A 17,797-nucleotide genomic window follows, 5' to 3' on the forward strand; every position below is an offset into this window, starting at 1 on the left:
TGAGGTGATGTTCTGTCTTTTTTTTGTGCAGGAAATTTGGAGAGCCAAAAGTTTTCTGACCTACTCTGCCATCTTTCCAGAATCCTCCCTGAACAAATTCTCCTTTTCAAAACAAGAACTATATTGGGGCAGCTAGGTGGCATTGGGAATAGAGCTCTGGCCTTGGGGTCAGGAGGACCTCAGTTCAAATACAGCCTCAGACACTTAACACTTACTAGCTGCGTGACCCTGGGCAAGTCACTTGACCCCGATTGCCTCACCATAAAGCAAAAAAAAAAAAAAAAAAAAACAAGAATTATAGCAGAACTAACTACATCTTTACATACATGTTGTCTGACCTGTTAAAATGTAAGCTTCTTGGGGCAGCTAAGTGGCACAGTGGATACAGCACCCCCGTGAAGTCAGGAGGACCTGAGTTCAAATGTGACCTCAGACCAAACACTTGACACTTACTACCTGCGTGACCCTGGGCAAGTCACTTAACCCCAACTGCCTAAAACAAACAAAAAACAAACAAAAAAATGTAAGCTTCTTGAGGCAGAGACTGTTCCTACTTCTCTTTGTATCTCTAGCACTTAGTACAGTGCCTGGCATGTATTAAGTAATTAATAAATGCTCGACTGATTGATGGTCAGAAGATTATTTGAGTAGCTGTGTGGATGATGGATTAGAAGGAGAAGTGACTGGGAAGCAAGTGAAAATGGAGTATGTTAAACACAAATGCAAACACCTCCACTACCACTACTTTTTCTTGGATCTTTGTGTTATTCTGTTCTGATGGGTTACTTGAAATATTTGATACTGGTTATTTGAAAGGTAACCATGAAATAAAGACACATCTAGGCCTAAGTTATATTTCAGTCTTCTTCTTTGCCTGAATATTTTAACTTGCATAAGGAATTAGCAGGTAAGAATGGCTTTGTGTAATGATCAAATAAATTGGTGCTCTTTATTATAAAAGACCATTACATGAACAAGACAAGGATTGAAAAAAAAAGGTGGATATAACATTTCCACCGGACAATGCCTTGTAACCAGATCAACAGTGCACTGTAACAATGAGCCATTAATGTTGGACCAACACAAAATTCAGATTCAGATCTGCTAGTTTCATATTAAAAAAGAAACAAGGAGCTGAGGAATTCTGGATTTGCACAAATAATGAAGACTAGCCAGGACTTGAGTTTTTATTTATACTAAAGGCATGGGGGGTGAGAGATGGGAAGCAGATTAGGATATGGAAGTCCTTTGTGAAGTAGCTCTTAAGTAAGAAAGAAAAAAGTAGCCTTATAATCCCATACATTTATAAATGCCTGAGTATAACAGAACCACGGATGTTTAATTAAATGAATTATCCAGGGAGTCAAACTACTTCAGTAGCTAATGCTTGGAGAGGAACACAGGACACATCCCTTTCCCTACAACCTTCATTAAAAGGCATTTCATTCCATGCCCCATCCCCCAACTGCAACAGCACCTTCAAGGACCATGCTAGTAAAGTTGAAATTCAGGAAGCTAGCAAACTTGAACAGCAGGGCTTCACAAAGCCCCCAAGAAAATTCCTTAACAAGAGGCCACTCCAACCTAGAATTAACTTCTTCCATTAACTTAGAAAGGGCTATAGTAAAGAAATAATTCATCAGTTTTTCATTTCCATTCCCTAGATAGGCTAAGAAATCCCACTCAAATGGAAAGGACTTTGGGATAGAATTTAAATGCATTACATAAGTAAACTTCGTAATAAACTACATAATAAAAGAAAAGCAAAAAATAGAAGCTGCTTTGGTGGAGTAGAAATAATTTTGGATCATACATACTTGCCCTCAAAGAACTCACTGTTTAATGGGGGAGCTAAAGATGAAAATAATTAAGTACACGAAAGGACAGCAGATAATTTCAGAGGGGAAAGCCTCCAGTAGAAGGTGAGAGTTGAACTGAGTCTTGAAGGAAGGGAAACTAAGAAGTCTCAGAGGCCTGTGGGATAATCAGTGCAAAGGCACAGAGACAAAAGGTGGAGTGTCTGAACAGCAAGTGGTCTGGTGTGGCTGGATCAAAGTGCTTGAAGGAGAATCAAGTGTAAGACTAGACAAAAGTGGGGGAGAAGTCAAGTTTTAAAGAGTTTTAAATGTCAAACAGAGGCTTCTTGGAGGCACTAGGGAGCCACTGCAGTTTACTGGGTAGAGAAAGTGACAGGGTCAGATCCTCAATTTAGGAATATCACTTTGAAAGCTGAACAGAAGATGGATTAGAGTAATGGGAAATGAGAGGTAGGGAAACCAACCAAGAGACTACTGCAATAATACAGGTGAAAGGTGATGAGGACCCAACTCTGGTTGTGTGAATGGGGGGGGAAGGGGAGGTTGGAGCCTGGGTCACTAAAATGACAGTTGTGTCCTTGGCAATAAGAAGGAAACCTGGAATAGGGAAGGGTTTGTGAGGTAAGACAATGAGTTCTCTTTTGGACATGCTGAGTTTGAGGTGCCTATAGGACCTACAGTCAGAGATGTTCAAAAGACAGCTGAAGAGCACTAGTCTCTCTATTGAGCTTCAATCCCAGATCACCAACTGCCATCTGAACATTTATCTACATATGTCTATCTATAGATCTACATATCTATCATCTGGGAATAAGGACCTAGAACTGAGTCTTAGATTTATATTACTTGCTACCTGTTTGACCTTGGATAATCACCTTCCTGGGACTTGGATTAAGTACTCAGTTAAATAAAGGAGTTTGTCCTGTAGACCCTTTGTAGTTCCCTTCCAAACAATAAAATAATAGTAATAATAATAACTACCACTTATATAGCACTTACTATGTGGCCAGGCAATGTGCTAAGCACTTTACAATTATTTTCTTAATTAGTCCTCATAAAAACCCTAAGAGCTATCATTATCCCTATTTTACAAATAAGGAAACTGAAACACAAAGTAGATAAGTGACTTGTCCAGGGTCAGAGTTAACAAATGTCTGAGGCTGGATCTGAACTCAAGTCTTCCTGACTCAAAGCTCAGCACTCTATCTACAGAGCCATTTAGTTGATCTAAACTCTCTTCAAATCTAACTCTTTGATCGTACGAAGCAGCTGGTTCGTAGAATGAATGCTGCATTTGGAGTCAGGAGAGACCTTGGCTAAATCTTGTTTCTGATATTTACTATCTGTATTATCATGGACAAGTCATTTCTCCAAGACTTCCTTTCCACATTTATAAAATAGGGATATGTTACCTATGCACATCTACCTAGGGATTGTGGGAATCAAATAAGAAAACATATTACAAACCACTCTGTAAACTTAACAACACTATAGAAATGTCAACTATTGTTATTATTCCTTTTAGAGGAAAAAACAAGGAGAAAGGTCCAATGTATATCAGAAGAAGAAAACAAAGAATAAAGACAACATAAATTACATCCATCCCCATCCCAGCTGCCTAGAGGAAAGTGAGCTTCATGAGGAAAGTGACTGAGTTATTTTTATCCTCTATTCCTAATTCAGTAGGTTACACATAGTAAAGGCAGCTTGGCACCATGATTAACACACCTAACTTGAAGTCAGGAAGATTTAGGTTGATTCTCAACACAGATACTTGATAGCTGTGTGATCAACCCTAGGCAAGTCATTAAGCCTCAGAGGATTGTTGTAAGGGTCAAATGACAAAATATATGTAAAGTGCTTTGCCAACTTTAAAACACTATAAAAACGTTAGGTACTATTACTACTACTTAATGTGATGAATTTGAATTCATCTCTAGTAAGTCAAAAGACTATAACTGAAGCTAAATATTTACTCTCATCTACACTCTATCCCTGCTCCAGCACAAAGTTCCAATAGGAAACCTGGTCTGCATAATTACAGTCACAGAGCCACCAAACAGATAATACCATGTTTTGTGTAATGGAGAGAATAAAAAGAAAAGGACCAAATGTCCTCCAATCTCTATCACAATGGCTGTACTCCAAGACCACAAGCCTGCTGAGGTCATTATAATGACTGATGACTGGGGGGGCAAGGGAAACATGAGAGGTTTTGCCAGCATTATATATGTATATGTGAAAGGCAATATGAAGGGGTGGCTAAACAAACAGGCCTTAGAACCAGGAAGCCCGTTTCAAGTTCTTGAACCTCTCAGTGCCTCTGTGAATGCTCTAAGACCACAAATTGCAAAGGAGATAGTGATCTGAACTGGTAGAGAGACATAGCTAAGTATCAATTACCTACAAATCCTCTTGCCCCACCAATAAAACCTTATACTTAGAAGCTCTGCAAAAAGACCAACATTTGTTGGAAACCAAAGATTATCAGATTTTTAGAGTATGACAAGACCTCAGAATAGTCTAGTTGCAACCTTAATTTTAAAATAGAAGAGAAAACTAAGGTGTGTGGGGCAGAGAGAAGGGAGGAGAAGATAACTTCCCAAAGATCACATAATTTTATAGCAAAGCTAAGGTAAAAACACAGGTATTCAGATCCGGAACTCAATACACTATGCTATCTCCCTACAGTCAGACTTTCAGAGTACTGGAGAATAGAACTATTTAATTTTTAGCTATATTCAGTACTCCTCCTATGTTATCCTACCATAACAGCATATTAAAAGCCAACCTGTCCAAAAAGAATTACAAAGGATTTTTTTTCTGAAGATCAAAAAGAGTATTACTAGCACTACCAAGAAACCACAAATAAATAGTCCAACATTAGGAGCTTTCATACATAAAATTACTGGTAACAATTACAGACATCCACAGTTCTTGCGGTCTTTAATAACTGAAAAGCCTTTGGGGTTATCTGGATTTAAGCAGTTAGTCTTTTGTTCAAGTTCAGACTTCCAGACACAACCAGGAGATTTCTATCAAATGAAATACAAGACAATTTCATTGGAGACAAAATTACACTCAGAAAGGAATTTAGAATCAAGGCTACAATGAAACATAGACTGGGGACAGCAATCAACGACATATCAATCCCTAAAAACAGTCCCAACAAGTTTAGCAATTCTGATTGAAACCTTACTACAAGAAGCATGATTGCATGATGGTTAGAAAGCTGCCCTTGGAAGCACAGAAGACTTGAGTCGAAGTCCTGCCACTGCCATCGCAGTGATTCTGGAAAATTCCCTTATCTTCTCACCCCTCAAGGCAACTCTAAGACTAAGTTGAACAGACGATGCCAACTTGTAATGGTAGAGTTTCCTCACTCAGGAGGTTCTTATGTGAATGACATCACAGGTGCAGTTCTCCCTATCCTTATCTTACCTTCCTAAAATAAAATACAAGCATTTTTTTCTTAACATATCTTCTGTGTTTAAGGGACCGTGCCAGGGGTGTCACAATATAAGAGAATATTAAGATACTACTAACATAGATAGTTTTACTACACGGTATTTACATGATAGGTACAAATTGAGAGTTACCGAAGTGCTATGTGAAGTATGAGGAGGAAAGATTTTATTAAGTCTTATTATCTTATTAAGAACAGAAGAGGTCTGGGCTTCATGGAGGAGATGGCATTTCAACAGAGCTTTGAAGGATGGGTAGTAATGCAACAGATGAAGAGGAGAGAGAGCATTTCACCGATAGTGAGCAGTGTTAAGAAAGGCAGAGGCTTGCCTGCCTGTAATAGGTCCTTCCCTTCTCATGTTAAGCCTAGGCTTAACCTAAGAACTAAATGCAGCATCATCTCCATTCTTTCACATACACTGATGAGAAATCCTCTAGCTAAGAGGGTGTGAGCAAAAATTCCGTAAGGAAGCTTGGATCCAGCCCTTGCTTACATTTGGGGCTATTAGGCAGAAAAAGGAAAAGCAAAACCGTACCTTCAGCTTAAAACCAGTGCCCTCCATCTCACTCTGCCTATCCCAAAAGAAAGGTAGCACCAACATTAACCACACCTCACCTGGAGTTTAAGTTTGTCTGTTTCTACCAACTAAGGCCTCAACTCTAGCATCGAATCAACAACAACCGAAAATATTTAAGACACCACTTTGCCATTTATATTCTGAGACTGATCTTCTGACTATCGCATATAGCCATTCACATAGTACAAAATCAAATAAAAACAGAGCCTCTACAAACAGTTAAAAAGAATTCTCTCTAGGCAGAGACTAACAAAGGCCATTCCCCCCACTAGCACCACAGTGTTATAATAACAATTTGTACCTTCTATAGTTCCAGTCTTTTAGGAGCTCAAATCCTTCCTGACTTTACCTAATTAAAATACCACTCAGGCATTACCAAATACTTAATTTCTGAAGTCACTTTAAAGAAGTCAACTTATTTGCGATCTTGAAGAACTGGGGGGGGGGGGGAGATAAGCAAGCATTAGCAGAGGTAAAATGACCAAATAGTGGCTTATTATATAGCACAGGAAACAAATGGCTTAAAAGATTTATTAACTTGGGAGATATAAACAAGAGATCAGTCACGAAATAAATTCCACTCCAATAATAAGAAACATTAACAGTAACAAAACAACACGCTGGTGCAACACAAGAGCCTCACAGCCATTTCCATAGGGATTGCATAAAATCTCAGACCAGGGAAGGTATCTGAATTTCCTCTGCCAGGCTTTGGGTTTTAAAAGCCATGAAGAAAACATCTATCCCAAGAACCATCATTTTACTTAACAATAAAAAACTCAACTCTTAAAAATGTATATCTGAAATCTCTCTACAATTTCATATCTAGTCCTCATCTAATGAAATATTGAGAACAACTCCTATTTAAATTTTTGTAGTAGGAAACCACAAGTGCTAATTATTGCTGCAACACTTCCACAAAATGTTTACACCCAAAATGATCAAGGAATAAGGTAAAATACAGGAAAATGACCACGACAACCTATACTCCTCTAACAATTATTTTCATCTTGACAGCTACTTTCATCCAAATAATTCAAAATGTTATTCAGTTTTAAAGTCCACAGGCAGGCTATATAAATCAAGACATTCCATTCTTCCAAACTGTTTCAAAATACACATTCTATTTAATCAACCAACAGGTTACACCCACTACCACAAAGCAGGAATACAGAATTAACTTCCCAGGCTGGACTTTGTTCTTATGTAGAACAAAGCAGTTCTCTACATTCTGTGTCAAAACAGAACTTGCCTAGGAAATCTATGCACTACACTTAAAAAAAAAACAACTATAATCCTTTTTCCAGTTGGGCCAGCATAGATAATTGCAAATGTTCTGCACAAAGAGATGGGTCAGCAGCATGTGAAGAGTTCCAGCTATGGCTTTCTAAGGCCAAAGCAATTAATTACCCAGCCGACTCACTACCCAAATCCTTGGACTGCTCCTGGCCATAACATATAGATAGCAACAGTGCTGTCTGGTAAGCACAACAATCTGTGGCTTGGTTCTTTTAATATTTCAGAATTTGGCATGTAATTTCCAACAATTGCTCACTTCCAGTTTGCATCTCACTGTTGAAGGTCTTTGAAGTTAACACTATGAGTCCCTGGTCTAAGAGATCATATAGAATGGTATTTGGGCTGGAGGGGAAAGTTGCAGGACTGAAGAAAAATGGCAGCATAAGTAAGAGAACTGCACCATATTACAAAGACAAATGAACAACAACAAAAAAGAAAAACCTGTGAAAAGAAAAGGCAGCATAATCTATGGTTATCACAATGATTTTTTTAAAAGTAAGGAAACAGGACACAATACTTAATTTAAAACAAACAAACAAAAAAGAATACCAACAAACTTCATTTAACAGGGCCCTGACGGTAAAAAAAAAAATTACAAACAACTCTAAATAAACTGTATTCTGCCTTATAAATGTCTTTCTACGTTATGAAATTAATGCTTCATAAACCAATGTTTCTACTGCACTTTTTCACACACAAGGACACAGAGCCCCAAAGTCTCAGTTAGGGGATGTTTGTCAGGCCACTTCGAAAGCTAACAGATACAGCTTAAGAACTAGACAGAACCCAAATCTTAAGACTCACAATTCCTGGCTCAAGTCACTAGGGTAAATCTCTATGTACCTTAGTGGGTTAAGAACTCCCAAACGCTATCCACAGTTATAAACAGTGATATCACTGGTAGCAAAAGCCCAGGCCTGCAAGCTCCCAGTGGTGTACAATACCAAGAAAAACTATAGCTTTTTTTTTATATATGCCTAACATCTTTTTTTAAAAAATAATTTTTTTTCAAGCAGTACAGCTCATCAATTCTCATCTCTCATTCTTCCTTTCCCAAATACCACAGGCATAAGGTTCCTAAAAGCTGCACAAGAAAATCCATACAGGAATCTGAATAAAGAAATCAAGTCAAAATTCAAGATATCATAAAAGATAGTACAGTCATTCTATACTTTTAGAGGGAAACTTTTTTTGAAAAAAAAAAAAATTAAAATACAAGATTCAGTCCCGTGCAAGTACAAGGTCCGATAGACATTATGGTTTTGAAGGCAACTTGTGCTGTTTTCAAATACAATCAAGATAATCTAATTCAGTGAATCAAAATAAAGCATTCTTCATAGTAAATAAGAATCACTGTCAATTCAGAAATACATATACACGACTAGCAAAAGAAGAGTATCAGAAATGGAAAGAAATCAAACAGGAATGATCAATCTTAAATGATGGAATAATGAAAAGTCCTATCACAGTCTACTGCTACTAACATTCTTAAGTGAATAGTAAAATAATCTTTCAGTGAAAAAAGAGAGTCAAAATCTGAGAGGGAATACACAATATTAACTGACCAATAACCAAAATAAAAGCCAAAAAAAAAATGCAAAGCAGAAAGCAACCAGTCCCATTCTCAAACTAGTTCTGACATGCCATTCCTGACATTCCACTCTCCCTGAATTTTCAGACTCTCCATTCCTCACACTTTATTTTTATTCACTTGGACATGAATAAGAAGTAGGACAACAGAAGGCAAACCTCATCATCTTTGTATCACAGGAACAACTCTCCACTTTTGAGAGCACAAACAGAAACTACTCAGAAAACCTTTAGTTCTCAATTATCCATGGTAAGTAGAATCAATGATAGTATGGATAAATGAACTAAACCAGTATTCAAAAAGTTGGGGTTTTGTCATAAGTTTCAACCTCCCTCTTCAAAAAACCAATTAGAAAAACTGAGAAGTTAATTTTTTCTTCCCATCATTTCCACGTCCTATTCGTTAATAAAATAATAACAACAACTTTAGGAGGGAGCCACCAACTTCAACTTCAACTCTCAAAGACAGAAGGAAAAATGAAAAAGACTATAAAATAGGCACCAGATAAATGAAAGGATGACAACCTGCAAGGACTGCCATATCCCATGAACAAAGAGCTAGATTCTATAGACATAAACTAAGAAAGTGTGAAAAATGCTAACAACTAAGTAGAAACTTAGTAAATGCAAAGCATGAGAGCTGAAGGGTAACCTAGACCTCCATCTAGTCCAAGCTGCTCATTTCACAGATGATGTTACTGAGACATGGAGAAAATACAAAGTAACAAAAGAAGTTTCTCCCATTCTATTGAACATTTCCAAGAAGGTAGTTTACATGGCTTCTTTAGCAAATCATTTAGTGTCTTGGAAAGAGACATACTGTCTCAGTCTTTTGTGTTTCAGAATTGGGTCCCTCTCTCTTTTCTCCTGCCCATTTTTCTGCAGAGGACTAGATGGCTATCTATTTAATAGGGTTCCTGATAAATAGCTGGAAAGGCTTGGAATTCTGGGAAGGAAATTTCACTCTCATTTGGGTGCCAAATTGTGGCTAGGAAGTCAAAACAATACTTTTTTTTTTAATCTAGACACAGCACTTCAGAGGTAGAAGGTACCTTGGAGATCATTTAGTCAAGCATTTTATAGATGAGGAAACTAAGGCCCAGAAAAATGAAGGGATTTGCTCAAATTCATGCAACTACTAACAGCAGATCTGTGACTGGAACGCAGGTCTCCTGTCTCCAAGTTTGCCTCCTTTAACTCAAGCCTCTCCCCAATACAGTCCATCCTCATCTGTCAAACAAACTAATCTTAAAGTGCAAGTCTGGCCATGTCACTCTATTCAACAAACTTCAATGGTTTTCTATTGCCTTCAGGATCAAATAGAAAATCTTTGGTTTGGCTTTTAAAGCCTTTTTAACCTGGCTTCTTTCTACCTTTCTAGTCTTCTTCCACTTTACTCCCTTCACTTACTCTGAGATCCAGTGACTCTGGCCTCCTTTTCTGTTCTTCTCACAAAGACATTCCATCTCCTAGTCAGCTATGCGCTTTGCCTGGTATTCTCTCCTTCCCTCTTGGCTTCCATCAAATCTCATCTAAAAGCCCACCTTCGGCAAGAAGCCTTTCCAAGGGCCTTCTTAATGTGAGTGTGCCCTCCCCCTGAGAATATCTCCAATTTAGCCTGGATATATCTTGTCTGCACATATCTGTTTGCATGTTGTTTCCCTCTATTACATTGTGAGCTCCTTGAGGGCAGGAACTGTTTCTGTTTTGTTTTGGCTTTTCTTTGTATCCCCAGAGCACAGTGCCTGGTACATAGTAGGCACTTAATAAATGCCTACTGAATTAATTTTCCATTACACCACACAGCTATCCTCCTTTGTTTGCTACATCATCAATTGACATTTAGATGATACAGTTCAAATTAAAAATAAACTGGGGAAGTAAATTAGTGAGGAGCTCCAGCCAGACCCAACAACCAAGAAAATTGGTAGGAGAAAATATTCTGTCCTAGGAGGGGTGACTATAAAAGAGAGAATCGGAGGAAAAAACAAAATGCATTAATTAGTGAAGACTCCCCAGGTACACTAAACCCAAAAGGCTGAGTCCCTGGGGGTTTACATGCTGAACAAAGTCAGTCCTGTTGTAAATACAAAGAATAAAGATAACAGTCATAAAATCTCAGAATTGGCTGGAACCTTGGAAATAATTTAGTCTAACCTGTAGCAAAACAGGAATCTTCTTTCCAAAATCCTTAACACTCATAGATTTAGAGCTAGAATGGACCTTAGAATGTCATCTAATGTAACCACCCCCTCATTTTACAGATAAGGAAACTGAGGGCCTGGCCCATAGTGACATAAGTAGCAAAGCAAAGATGTGAACCTAGGCTCTTTGACTCCAAATCCAGCACTCCTTCCACAGTACCACAGTGCCTCAACTGGAAGATCTCTCTACTGGTGGGAAACTCAGTACCAGTACCAGTACCAGTACCTCCTGAGACAACCTACAGTACTTCTCTAATTATTAAAGCAGTGACTAACCTAATGCTTTATATAAATCAGCACCAGGGTCATTAATGGTGGCACTTTTTCTATACCTATAAAAAGAAGAACTAAACCAGAGTGACCCTCAAGGTTCCCTACAGTTCCAAATGCTACTCTTAGGTTCAAAGTAGTAATTATTTTGAAACCTTAGCCTGTGTTCACCGAAAGAGGAGCATTAATGGCACCACATATACACCTCTGGTTGCTTTCCTCTTTCTCTCTGCAACCTCTAACCTTTTCTACTCTCCCATACCTTTTTTCCTTCTCTTCCCTCTTTGTCCTAGGCCTCCCAGTCACAGCTACGGGCACTGCTAGACTCCACAAGTGGCATTCAGGGCTACAGAATTTACTAGACTAAGTCTTAAGAGTGACAAAGAGCATTTCCTTGTACCCTAGATATTGCTGCTGCATTTTTACTTGGTTATACAATAAATTCTTTCCCAAATCATTAAAAGTAGAAGGTCACAAAACCCAAGCTAAATTGATGGCAATGTGCTGTCTGTACCAATACACGAAAAGAAACCTGGATGACAGTAAATTTCCCATGGGATAGTTTCAAGAATTCTGTAAACAAACTGACACCTGGTGAAGGCTTTGCCCTAGGTAGCCAAATACTTAGCAAATAACAAATTCAAAGTTTTTAAATATCTCTTTTCGGCCATTATATATCTGCTCATCTCTATCTTTAAAAGGCATCTTTTTTCTTCCATATATTAAAAGGTAGGTTTTCACCACTTGGCATATAAAACAGCACTTTCCTACTTTATAAGGCAAATCCAGCCAGCATTTCCAACAGTACTGTGTTTCTTATTTAGAGGGGGGAAGGGAAGCCATCTGGCAGGCCCCTGAACAGTTACATCCTGTTTATTATTAAATCTTTTTAGCAATAGCGCTTTAAAACTGTTTTTCCAAATAACCCCCTTGCTCCTGGCACTCCAACACACTCATCTTTGGGGGATATTGAGTCTTTCCTGCTCCTTCAGCACAAACCAGTAATCACAGCTCATCCAGCAACTCCACTTAAAACACACGGTGAAATCTAGACACCATCCTAGGAAACTCATGGAATTCAATATTTTCTATCTTTCTGTCTCTAAATACCACAGAAGCTGAGGTCTGAGAGAGTGAAACGGTGACTATTAAATTCCATTTCAATGGTGTCTCAAAAAATAAGAAAGAAAAAATACTTCTCCCACCTTTTCACGACCTAAGAACCTGGAAACTAAAGACTGCTCCTTCTCCAGTCATATCTCCAAACATCTAAACCAGAGAGAGAGCAAAAACCTTGTTTCTTGCACTATAAGATCTTCTCTCTTACCAACAAGCAAGGTTACAAAAAATTTAAGCGATTTTTTAAAATCGACAATGATTCAAATTCTCAAACATAGGAAAAAAAACTGGCTTAAAAATGGAAGGCTACCTCAAAAATATGCAAAAATCTACCCTTTGACTGTTCCACAGCAATGTTTTGTAGTCTACATCCTTCTGACATTTTAACTTGGGAAAGTAGAGAAGGAGGTAAGAAATGAAGAGGGTGAATGGATCAGGGATATAGGGTTTGCAGGAAATCATGAAATCATCCTATCCAGCGTAAGCCTGACAGTGCTTTAAAAATAATATACACACACATACTGAGCCCTCTAGAGCGCAGGACGCAGGTCCAAAACAATGGGGTGAAAAGACATTTAAAAAAAAAAAAAGCCCAGCCCTAGACACTGGCTAGGAAGGAGGTATGGGTAAAAGTACCTCTGCCCCCTCCTCTGGAAAAAAAAAGAAAAAAGCCACCCACATAAACAGACAGAGAGAAACACACACATCCCCATCCCCTGCGGCCCTACAATCAGGGAGCCAGAGAGAAAAGGGGCAGGTTGGGGGAGGGACCGAGGCCCTGCAGCTCGCAGATTCACAAATCTGGTTGGAAAAACAGCCACCACCATTGCAAACTGGGGGAGGGGTGTTCAGGCAAAAGATTCAGACTATGCCCAGCCCCGTCCCCAGCCCTTTGGGAAGAATTTGGGGGAGGGGGGCATTCACACACCCTTCCCCAGAAATCCTAGACCCCAGCATTCCTGGGGATAGGAGAAATGAGGTGGGAGAGAGGGGGGAAGAAGGGGAAATATAATAGAAGGAATGTTAGGGTGAGCAAAGAGAATTTGGGGGGACGAAAGAGGTGGGGAGTAGAGAAAATTTAAGGGCGAACAGGAAAAGTAAACAGGGGGAATGAGATCGGAGAATTGGGGAGATAAGAGATAGAGATAACTAGCGAGTAAGGAGGAGGGTTAACAATTTTGCGGGGGAAGCAAAGAAAATTGGGGAGAAAGATGGGGGGGGTAGGAAGGCCGGAGGGGAGAGGGGGGGGGGGGAGGCGGCATTCAAATCCGACCTGGCCTCTTCAGACTCCGACTGGATCGGGAATTGGAGGGGTGTCACGGCGGTGTAAACAATGAGCAGAAGAGCCGCGGCTCGACCCAGTCGCTCCCACCCCCCAGTGAGGAGGGGGTGGGGGGGTTGCTCTCCCTGCCCCCACTCTGCAAGGGGAAGGGGGGGACGCGCTTATTATCCCTGTCACCCCGCCCCCGGCGCCCCCTCCCCCTGGCTGGAGGGCGGGGAAGAAACAAAAGCCCAGAGAGGAGGCCGAGGCCCGGCTCGAGGCCGGGGCCGGGGCCGGGGCCGGGGCCGGGGCCGTGAGCAGGGTGGCTGCGGCGGCGGCGGCCCCCAGGCTCGGGCTCCATCTTAGCGCTCCCCGGCCCCCCTCCCCCGCCCCCCCAGAACCCGGCCGCGTCTCCCCCGGCGCCCCGAAATAGCCACCTGGTCTGGTTCCGGGGGTCCGACAGTGCCGAGAAATCCCAATCCGGCGGCGAGAGGGGCGCTCAGGCAGCAGGATGGCGGCGGATTGAGAGGCGGCGGCGCTGGCTGAGCCTCCCGAGCCTCCTCCTCCTCCTTTAACTCGGTCCCCGGTCTGTGTCTGTGTCTGCCTCCCTCCTCCCTCGCTCGCTCGCCTCCTTCTCTCGCTCTCTCCTCCTCCTCCCCGCCCCCCGCCCCTGCCCTCCTCCTCCTTCTCCTCCACCTCCTCCTCCTGCCCCCCCAACGCCCCGCCTGTCAATCCCAGTCTGTCTGTCTGTCTGCCTGTCTGTTTGTCTGCCTGCCTGCCTGCCCGCCCTTCTGTCTGGTATGTCTGTCTGGATGGAGCCGCTCGTCCCGCAGCCAGTGGCCTCGAAACCCGGACAGCGCCCCCTGCAGGGCCTCCCGGGAGACCCGAGCCAGCGCGCCCGCCCGCCCCGCCCCGCCCCTTTCACTCCAGTCTGAGCCCAAGAAAGAAGGAGGAGAAAGAAGGGGGGGGCAGCCCCTTCGCCTCGCCCCCTCCCCCGCCCGGCCTCGGGGTGCATAGGCAGGCCTCTGGCCAGGCGGAGCGCCGCCGCGGCTGCGTTCAGCAGACTCGTTTCCCGTGCATGCGTAGCGCTCCCCGGAAAATTCTGTCTTTGTGTTTGTGCTTATTCATAATGTTTTGTGTTGTTACATGTCGCACGTAACCTGCGCGTTCAGTGATATGCCACGTTGTGGAATGTGATGCGACTATGTGGTCGCTATTATCACATATTATGGGTACAGCTTGGAATGGTAGTAGTGGTACCAACTGGATACTCTGTGCAGGGTGGGTTTAGGAGAGGTAGTATGGCCCAGGAGTTGGAGGGCTGGCTGGGAAGTCACAGAGGTGTGGGTGCAAGTCCCTACTCTGTGTCTCCCCCCTCCCCCTTCCTCCCCGCCCCTGCAGCTAAATTAGCAATCAACTAGTATTTATTAAGCATCTAAAAGACTGGTAAGAGGAGGCTTAAACAGTCCCTACCCTCAATAAATTTACCCCCTATAGGGGAAATGGAGTACATAAACAAAAATGAAAGTTGCCGGCATAGATAGGATCATAGATTTAGAGTTGGAAGGAACCTGGAAGCCCGTCTAATCCAACCCAGTCATTTTACTCATGGAGAAACAGACCCAGAAATCGAGAGGGACTTGTCCAGTCAAGGTTACTCAGGAAGGCACAGGATTCTAAATCTCACATCATCTTCTTGACTCCAAGCCTCATCCTCTATCCTCTATAACAGGCTGCCTCTTAAGCACAAATTTGACATTCCCCCCCAGAGTATTATGTTACATATAAAGTCTATAATAAGTATTATCTAATATAGCACTACAACAGCAGTGTAAAGCCTGGAGGCCTTAGAATCAAGAAGACCTGTTGAGTTGACGAAGTGTTGAGAAGACAAGTGTTGCCTTGACCACGGGCAAATCCCTTAATATTTCAGTGCCCCAGCCCCCATTACCAAATTACAGACTAGTTGCCAATCTGCATGGTCTAATAAACAACAGTCATTTTCTAAGCACCTCTTGTAGAACAGGCACTATGCTGAGCCCTGGGTATATAAAGACAGAGGCAAAATAGCGTCTGACCTCAAGATCTTGCCTATGTGGAAGGAAATAACACATTTTTATGTGTTCTTAAAAATCTGATACATACAAAGGAGATACAAAATAACTTCAGTGGGAAGGCTCCAGCGTCTAGGGGGATCAGGAAAGATTTCCTGCAGGTTTCACTTTAGCTGAGTATCAAGGTTTCCAAGAAGAAGAGGTAAGAAAAAGGCATGTGAGTCTGTACAGAAAGCTGGGGGGGTTGGAGTGTCACATATGAAGACCAGCTTGTAGACCAGTATGGCCGAGCCAGAGAGTATGGGGAGAGAAGGAAGGTGAAAAAAAACACTGGAAAAAATAAGTTGTGAAGAAGTTTGTGACAATTGAAGAAATGTGTATTTTATTCCAGAGATAAGAGAGCCATTAGAGTTGGGGTACAGGGGTAACACGTTAAGATCTGTTCTTTAGAAACCACTTGCTGTGTTTCTACAATGGGAGTTTCCCACACCAATAAAGTTCCAAGGTCCAAACAAAAAATGTATGCATTAAGGCCTAGTGTAGGCCGTGTCTGTCATTTAAGGGCCAACCTAATTCAGAAAAGTTTATTACTAGGCTGGCTGCAGATAGCTAAATAGTTAGCCTAAGCACCTCAGGAAGGCCAAATGTATAGAAAGGTTGTTGTCATTTGTTGTGTCTAGAAGTTAGGACCCCAATGAAGTATATATTATATTATATATTATTTAAATTAATAGGAAATCATTTGTATGAGTAACATTTGTATGTTTTATATACCCATTTGTATATTATATTTATATTTGAACTTAAAGTTCAAAAAGTGTTACCTCAAAGGTTCTACACTAAGTACAAAAATATTCGTAGCCAATCTTTTCGTGGCAAAAGAATTAAAAACTGAGGGGATGCCTATCAGTTGGGGGATGGCTAAACAGTTACGGAGTATGAATGTGATGGAATACTATAATGCTGTAAGAAATGATGAAGGGGATGGTTTCAGAGAAACTTAGGAAGCCTTGCATGAATTGATGCATAGTAAAGTGAACAGAACTAGGAGAAAATTGTATATCATAACATTAACACAGTAAAAATAATTTTGGAAGACTTAAGAATTCTGATCAATGCAATAATCAACTGTGATTCCAGAGCTATGATTTGATAGAGCCTCTATCATTTATTCTCTTCCACCCCATCTCCAACCCCAACTCCAACTCCTTCCCACTGCATTGCCAAAGTTTTGAAATACTAACATTTAGGGTACCTGATGTCCCCAAATAGAGCAATGCCCCCAAAGATCCGCAGATTGCTAAAACAGAAAACTCTTTAAGAGCAGAGCCTATTTTTACTTTCTTTGCATGTCTCCCAAGAGATCTTCCTTGCTCAAAATTGGCTGAATTGAATAGAATAAGATAATTGAATTGAATGGAGCAGTCTTACCCCAAGTCCCTTATTTCCTTGTATCTCCATAGAGCAAAGATGAATGGTCCCAATCAGGCTTGCTGTGAGACCTGCTTTAGCCTTCCTTGCCCTGGGTTTGCATGTCTGCTGCATCTGTTAGGTAGCAGACTCCAATAGATTTTGCAAGAGAGGAACTCCAATGCAAGGACCATAGATGGGATTTAAAGCTGGAAGGGAACCCAGAGATTTAGCTAAATCCAACACTATCATTCTAGAGGTGAGGAAACTAAATCCCAGAGAGACGAGGTGTCTGGCCCAAGGTGTCACAGAGCAAGGGTAAGGATTGGAACCCAGTTCTTCTAACTAGTAGTCAAAAGTATTGGGTCACACTTGTGGTTCTGTTTCTACTTACCATACAGTTAACATTATGTAACATACTAACTCTTCTTGCCTTCCATATATAAAATGAGAGTCATAATGCCTCCTTCATCATTATGCTATAAACATTGTGTGTGTGTGTGTGTATTTATATAGGTAAAGACATAGTGGAATGCTGTTATAATATGGCTCATTGTTAGATAGGCCTGGATATTTGTTATTGTTGTTTAGTCATTTTCCAGTTATGTCTCTTTGTGATCCTACTTGGGGTTTTCTTGACAAAGAGGCTAGAGTGGTTTGCCATTTCCTTTTTCAGCTCATTTTACAGAAAACTGAGGCAACAGTTAAATGACTTGCCCAGGTTCACATA

At 41.1% G+C, this 17,797-nt stretch overlaps 1 protein-coding gene across 6 annotated transcripts in view; it reads right to left on the reverse strand.

Annotated features, from left to right (window-relative positions):
- Positions 1 to 14,202, reverse strand: part of PRRC2B (proline rich coiled-coil 2B) — a 102,035-nt gene extending 87,833 nt beyond the window's left edge. For all 6 annotated transcript variants that reach the window (XM_027869295.1, XM_027869293.1, XM_027869298.1 and 3 more), the window contains exon 1: positions 14,041 to 14,202. The gene's annotated coding sequence lies outside the window, so the exon portion shown is untranslated. The remainder of the gene's footprint in view (positions 1 to 14,040) is intronic.
- Positions 14,203 to 17,797: the final 3,595 nt, after the last annotated feature.

The sequence above is a fragment of the Vombatus ursinus genome, unplaced genomic scaffold (genome assembly GCF_900497805.2).
Source record: "Vombatus ursinus unplaced genomic scaffold, bare-nosed wombat genome assembly UNPS02014793.1, whole genome shotgun sequence".
NCBI lineage: Eukaryota > Metazoa > Chordata > Mammalia > Diprotodontia > Vombatidae > Vombatus > Vombatus ursinus.